This window comes from Microtus ochrogaster, unplaced genomic scaffold, assembly GCF_000317375.1.
Source record: "Microtus ochrogaster isolate Prairie Vole_2 unplaced genomic scaffold, MicOch1.0 UNK6, whole genome shotgun sequence".
Taxonomy (NCBI): Eukaryota; Metazoa; Chordata; class Mammalia; order Rodentia; family Cricetidae; genus Microtus; species Microtus ochrogaster.
In genome coordinates this window covers 11,685,427-11,692,944 of record NW_004949104.1, presented here as the reverse complement: position 1 = coordinate 11,692,944, position 7,518 = coordinate 11,685,427, and positions in this window count along the sequence as shown.

The following is a 7,518-nucleotide window of genomic DNA, read 5'->3' as shown; positions in this document are numbered from 1 at the left end:
ACTGTGAACCCCCAGACCCTGAATTTCCTATAAACAACTTGTTTTCCTGTGCTTGCAGCTGCCCTGAACACAAGACCCTCTGGAGTTTCTGATGGCAGGGGAGTGGTTTTTGATGGGCTTGCAGCTGAGAGGGTGTGGCTATTGGTCAAGGAGACCCTATATAAGCTGTCCTGGAACACAATAAAGTGGGCATTCTTGATTCAAGGGGGCATTCTCGCGGATGACCCATGTCTCTGTCTCTGTGTGTTTATGTATGTATTTCAATCTCCAGCCCCTTGCCTATAGAGCAGGGATTGAATGCAGGTTCTCAGGCTTGGTAGCAGGTACCGTTACCTTCCTAGCCATCTCACTGGCCCCACATAATAAATAAAGATTTATTTATTATGTTTACAATGTTCTGCCTGCATGTGTCCCTGCAGGCCAGAAGTTGGCACCAGATTTTATTACAGGTGGTTGTGAGCCACCATGTGGTTGCTGGGAATTGAACTCAGAACCTGTGGAAGAACAATCAGTGCTCTTAACCACTGAGCCATCTCTCCAGCCCCCCACATCCAACTTTTCACATGAGTACTAAGGACCAAACTCAGGTCCTCATACGAGGCCCTTGGAGCAGCACTTTATAGATGGAGCTATTTCCTAAGCGGCATAAGGCCAGTGTGCTTCGAGGGAGAGGGGAATTAGCCCTCCTTCCTCGCACAATCTCTTTCTCTATATATAGATGCTGTTTTCATTTGCAATCTACCAAAGCCAGGGAGACTACTGAATGAGAAAGATTGGTGTGAGGGCTGACAATGTGTAAAGAAGCACCCTCAAGAGAAATAACTAATAGCAGTTAAAATGTCTTTGCAAAGTGTTACATAAATATAAGGTTTCATAATCCACTCCGTCCCCAGTCAGTAACTGTTGTCGCCGGCAGTTTTCCATTAAGCCAAGCTTTCTTTCAATAGGTCTCTGCTCAGCATCTCCCCAACCCCCCGCCCTCTGCTGAATCCATCAAAGCTTTTGCTGATTCTGGAAGAATCCAGAGAATGAGCACTGGGCCTCTGACAGCAAAGCAGCCGCTCCACATTCTCCCCCTGCTCTCCCAACCCCTGGCTTTAGAGAGAAAACTGAGTCAATGATAACGAAGGCCAGGCCTCCTGGCTCTGAAGGTGCAAAGTGTGATCCGAAGGCAGCTGTTATCTTCTCATTAATCTACAAGTAGCCCTTGTCTTTCCTCCTGTCGCCAGTCTGTGAACCACAGAAAGGTTGACAGAAATCAGAGGGCAGCAGTGCAAGGCAGCGAGGGATCTTAATAAATGTTAGATGTAAGTCTCTCATTTACGGATGAGGAAACTGAGCTCCAGGGAGAGGATGGGACCTGCTCAGGGTTGCCTGGCAGCTAAGTGGGCACTGGCACTGAAGTCTCCCGACTGGCTTCAGACTAAAGCTCTGCCAGGGGTGCCAGTGTGCTCCAGGCAGCCTGGAAGCTCTATTCAAACCACCCATCAGAGTGGCAGTTGGTGTGTCCTGTTCTCTCCATAATCGCTAGCGTGGGATGGCAGAGCCACAGAAGCAAGAGGTGGGAACAGCTCCTTCAGGGCTGGATGCGAAGCACAGAGGGTATTGGGGCAGGGAGAGTCATGGGAAGACATCAAGAGAGTAATTTAAACTTTTCTGTTTAAATTTGTTCTCATTGTATATTTCTTACATAGGAGCTGAGAGGAAGGACTTTCAGGGCATCTCCAACAGATAGGATGTTGGGAAATTTAGTTTGTAGTTTTCTGTGGTATGTGTGTGGGGCTATTCAGAAGACAATTTTGGGTGGGTCCTTGCCTTCTCCTTGTTTGGGACATGATCTTTTTGTTGCTCTCCCAGGTGTATATCAGGTTATCTGTCACTCAAACTTTGTGGTACTCTCCTGTCTCATCCTCCCATTTTTCTGGAGGAGCCCTGGGGATTGCATACATACTTAGTAGTGCACTTGGCATTTATGTAGGTCCTCAGAATTCAAACTCAGGACCTCAAATACCGTAGGCAAAACCCACCAAACCCCAGCTTCGACCCCTCATTTTACCCAGGTTATAACCATCTCCCTGATATAACATCCCTATTTTCTATACATCTCTTGCTTGGCACTGAGCAGTTTATCCTTTGGTACTGATCACATGATTATTTAATCCACGCCTTCCTTGTTAGGTTAAGTGTTTAGACTCTCAAGACTTTATCTGCTTTATTCACCGGCCATACCATAGTGTATCTTCAGTTTTTATCTTGGTTCCTGGAGCCTAAAACTTCCTAAGTACTTGCTGAGTGAGGATTGGGAATGTGGCTCCTCGGTAGACTCTTTGCCCAGGATGCCCAAGGCTTGGGTTTCATCCCCCAGATAGCAATTAATAAAGAATTAAAACTTCTTTGGAAATAGGGCTTTCTGAGTCAGGGTCTTTCTCTGTACTCCAGACTGGCCTTGAACTTGTGACATTCTGCCTCCCTCAAGCCTCTCAGATGTTGGGGGAGTTGTATCCATGTGTTGCCAGGCCCAGTAACACTGATGAATGAGTAGGGTGGTTTAATTACCAGTGCAATCTTCTGTTTTCCTTGTGGTTGGTTTGTGCATTTGTTTTCTCAGAGGCGATGACCAAGCCCTGGGACTTGTGCTTGCTAGGTAAGTGCTCTGCCGCTGAGCTAAATCCCTTATCTCAGTCTAATCTTTTCTACCAAACTTCCCAATTCCAAACCAAGAAACCGTGGCCCAGAGATGGGCAACTTGCCCAGGGCCATACAACCGCATCTCACAGCTCCTTGTTGATTATTCACTTCCCTGGCAAGGGCTGGGAAAGGCCCAGAGACGAAGCTGTCATAGTCGTTGGTGAAGATATAACACAATTCCTGAGACCGGGAAATTTAGAAGGAACAGGTATTTATTTTCCACTGCTATTTTTTGGGGGTGGGTGGGGAATGTGTGCATGTGTGTGTATACATGTTCGCGTGTGTACATGTACATGCAGACAGCAGAAGTTGCCCTCCAATGGCTTCCTCAGCTGTTCTCCATCTTTTTTTTTTTTTGGTTTTTCGAGACAGGGTTTCTCTGTAGCTTTGGTGCCTTGTCCTGGAACTCCCTTGGTAGACCAGGCTGGCCTCGAACTCACAGAGATCTGCCTGCCTCTGCCTCCCGAGTGCTGGGATTAAAGGCGTGCGCCACCACCGCCCGGCTCCATCTTTTTTTTTTTTTTTTTTTTTTTGAGGCAGTGACTCTCACTAAATCTTGAGTTTACTGACTCAGCTAGGCTGGTTGGCTATTGTGCTCCAGGGATCCACTTGTCTCTGTCCACAAAAGAACTGGAATTACGAATGCACACTGTGGCCTCTGGCTGTATGCAGGTGCTGGGATCTGAACTCAGCTCCTGATGCCTGCATGACAAGCACTTTATTGACTGAGCATCTTTCTCGCTGTTCTTAAGTAAGTATCCGGAAAGTCCAAGGCCAAGGCACCAGCAGGTTTGTTTGTCTTGTAAGAGCCTTTTCCTGCTTTCCACATTGCTGCTTCACCTTCTGGAGAAGTCAAGAGAAGGACAAGGGGGTTGAAATCCTCCATTAAGTTCTTTTACATGGCCGTCAAATCCCATTCATGAGGGTGGCGCCTCAAACATTCTATAGATTTTGTTGTTTTGTTTTGTTTTGCTTGGTTTTTGTTTGTTTATTTGTTTTTCTTTTAGACAGGATTTTTCTGTGTAGCCCTTGTTGCCCTGGAACTCACTCTGTAGACCAGGCTGGCCTGGAACTTGGATCTCCCTGCTTTTGAACCATCACACCAGCCTGTAGTCCATCTTCTCAACAAGACACGTTCTCCCCTCCCCCGGGAAGCAGGGGTTCTAATCTTGGGGTTCACAAAGAGATACTGAAATCTATGTACCCTCTGAATTGTACATTAATGTGCCGGGGAGCACATTTCAGTAGAGAAGCTGCAAGACTCTCATCCAGTCCTGAAAGGAGCACCCCTAAACTCTTAGTCCTTGGGGCTTGAGGCAGGAAACTTGAGAGTTGGAGACCAGCCTGGGCTACATAGTGAGAATCAATCTAAAAGAAAGAAAAGAGTGTTCCCCCCCACCTCAATGCGGAAAAAGAGTTTATGATACTTTGTTGAAATTGCTTCCTTTTCAGCTAGAAAACTCCCCAAAGCCCAAGACTCTTTAACAGCGGACAGCTTGGCCTGAGGCAGGTTGGGAGGCGGCAAGAGATCTATTAAATACGGCATGAGATAGAAATCCGTTTTCAGTTGCAGCTGGTTGGGGCTAGACGGCAGGTACCTCCTGAAAATGGTGCCACTTAAGCTGAGTTGTGATAGATGGTAGGGTCTGAGAGCTTAGCAAAGATGTGGTAGAGGAAGAGCCGGAATTGCATCTCGCAGCCCTGATGTCTTTATCAATTCTCCTGCCTGAAAAGAGAGCCTGTTTATGGCAGTCAGTACTGAACTCACTGTCATTAGCCTGGCTGTTTTTTTAATTTTCTTTTTTCCTTTTCTGCCTGGCTCATACACGATGGGGTGGGGGGAAGTAGGGAGGGGAATGAGCTGGTTTTGTGACGACACCTGTCACCAGCAGCTCTTTGTGCCCTTTGTTGAATTATTCATCCTGCAAGATAAATTATTAATTTTCAATTTCGTACGGCAAATGCCAGGCAAACAGGTAGAAATGGAGTTTGAGACCCTGGGCTTGGAGCCATAGACCTCCTGGGGTTCCCTGAAGCACAGGCTATCAGTGCCAAAAAATTATGCGGGAATCCACAAAGGGCTCGCTCTGGAATGCAGTTGTCTGAGGATGAAGTTGGCATAGGTTAGGGTGTCCAAGAGGTGGCCTGGCTCCATTCTCTGCTGTCTTTCAGACCTCATTCTCTCCCATGTCTTAGCCAAAGCACCCTGGTGGGCATCGCACATCCATTGTGGGCTCAAGCAGCAGTCGCTGGAGCCCTGACTTGAGGTGACCCTGACTTATTCAAGCAGCCTTCTCAACTTCAGGTCTGTTAGGATAGACCACTTTAAAATTATTTCATTTTTACAATTTATGTCGATCAGTGTTTTGTTTACATGCGTGTCTGGGCACCACCCGGGTTTGGTGTCTGTGAAGGCCGGAGGAAAGCAGCCAGTGCTCTTACCTGCTGAGCACCCGTCCAGTCCAGCGCTCTTCTTCCTTGGACGCTGGTTTGTGCACTGCTGGCTGTTATTAGACGTTTGGCTTCTACCTGTGCATGCCGGTAGCACAGCTCTCTACTCTCTGCCCCCATGACAACCATCGGAAATATCTGTAGACATTATCAAGTGTTTCTGGTCTCTTGGTAAGGATCATTGACTCCATTTGAGAAAGGGTAAACACCTCCATCTGTCTGATCTTTTTCTTTTAGTTTCTTTAACTTTTTTAAGTTAATTTTTGTTTTATGTACAAGTGTTTTCCCTGCATGTATGTCTGTACATCACATATGTGCCTAGTGTACTTGGGAACAGAAGAGGGTATCAGAGCTCTTGGAACTGGAGTTACAGACAGCTGTGTGTTGCCTGTGGGTGCTGGGAATTGAACCCATTCCTCTACAAGAACAGTAAGTGCTCCACCGCCGAGCCATCTCTCCAGTCCTTTTTGAAATAAGGTCTCTCTCACTATGTGGCACAAGCTGGCCTCAAATTTAAGATCCTGCTGCTTAAATCCTAGGATTATAAAGGAATGATTTGACACTAGCTTCTTGAACTTCTTTTTATAATTTTTAAAGTGTTTTTTGAGTCAGGGTTTCTCTGTATAACAGCCCTGGCTATTCTGGAACTCATCACGTAGACCAGGCTGGCCTTGAACTCAGAGATCTGCCTACCTCTGCTTCCTGAGTGTTGGGATTAAAGACCTGTGCTACCATGCCCACCTGTTTTTTCTGATTTTTTAAAAGTGTGTATGTTTGAGTGTGCATATGAGTGTATGCCTGAGGGCACGTGCTCGTGAGGCCTAATGCATCGGATGCCCTGGAGCCAGAGTTACAGGCAGTTGTGAGATGCCTGATACGGCTGCTAGGAACTGAACATGGGCCTTCAGGAAGAGCTCTGAGCCAATCTCCCCAGCATCCTGCCCCCACCTTTTTGTAAAATTTTTAATAAAAGGCAAACAAAGCTGGATGTAGTGGTGCACGCCTTTAATTCCAGCACTCAAGAGGCAGAAGCAGGTGGATCTCTGAATTCGAGGCCAGTCTGGGCTACAGAGTGAATTCCAGGACAGGCAGAGCTACATAGTGAGACCCTGTCTGGAACCCCTAAACAACCCCCACAAAGGCAGACAAACAGTTCTCTTGTAAGTAGAGACAGGCCTTGAACTTTCCATCCTCTTGTTTCAGCTGCCCATGTGTTGGGATTACAGGCAGGTACCATCATACCCAGTTTACCCTGGAATTTTTTTTTTTGTAATGCATGAAGTAATGGTTCTTTTTGGTGCTTAAGAAGATCGACCTTAAGTTCCTTTGGCCAGTGAAAGGGAGTGACTGCTTCATTTAGCTGGAGGTCCACAAGGAGAATGTTGAGCTTCAGGTTTGACTGATACAACAAGCCACTCGTCCTCCAAGGCCTGTTCTGCGTCTTTGCTTTGGGACAGGCCGTGAGGGATATGACTGGTTCACTCTGGATCTTAGATGCCTTCTAGTACTGATGGAGTTCTGAGCTTCCTTCCCTCTTCCACGGGAGAAGGAACATGTTTATTCTCAGACTCCAAGTCAGAGTCCTGAGAGTAACGCTGGGTGAGCCATGTAGATGATACGCCTACTCCACAATGAGTGTGAATCTTCAGTAAAATGGATGTGCAGATTGGTTTAACCCCATTGTGCTCCACCCCTGGAACTTAGGATGAAATTGTACCTCATATGTATATGGCTTTGTAGATACTCAAATTGTGGTCTAAGCATCGACAGGGCCCATCGACTGTTTTCAAACCATAGCTGCCGTGAGAGGTACAGACTATGTTGAATGGCTGAACTTGGGATTTAATCTTGGGTTTAGAAGCATGCAAAAATTAGGAGGTTAGCTTCCCTCACCCAGACACAGGGACTGGAAGTTGGGAAGAGCCAGATTCCCTACCCTAAAATAGAGATGTGGTCAGAAACAAGGGAAACGAAGGCTGCACATGCAGGTCGATGTCCGGTGGACAAGACTGGGAAAGGGAGCGAGGACTAGAGCTAAGCTGTCTACAGAGGAAATCAGCCACTCCTGACCCACCGTTCTGATCCCAATCAGAAAACGGTACAACTTGACAGCACCTCTCTCATCCTATGCCATGGGGGTGCGGAGCACTCACCAAGCTAAATGCTCATCCATATGTAACTAGGAAGGATTAGACAGTAGACAATTAGTACCTTGTGAAGCAACCCTTGCCCAATAGGGATAGGAATTGATGGATAAGTGTGTTGCCCTTTATTATTCAGAGGGAATGTTTCCAAGATGTATTTCCTGAGGCAGTCCAGCAGGTCTCCAAGGATTGAGCCATTAGTTACCATATTAGGACCATTGTTTATCTTAGTTTT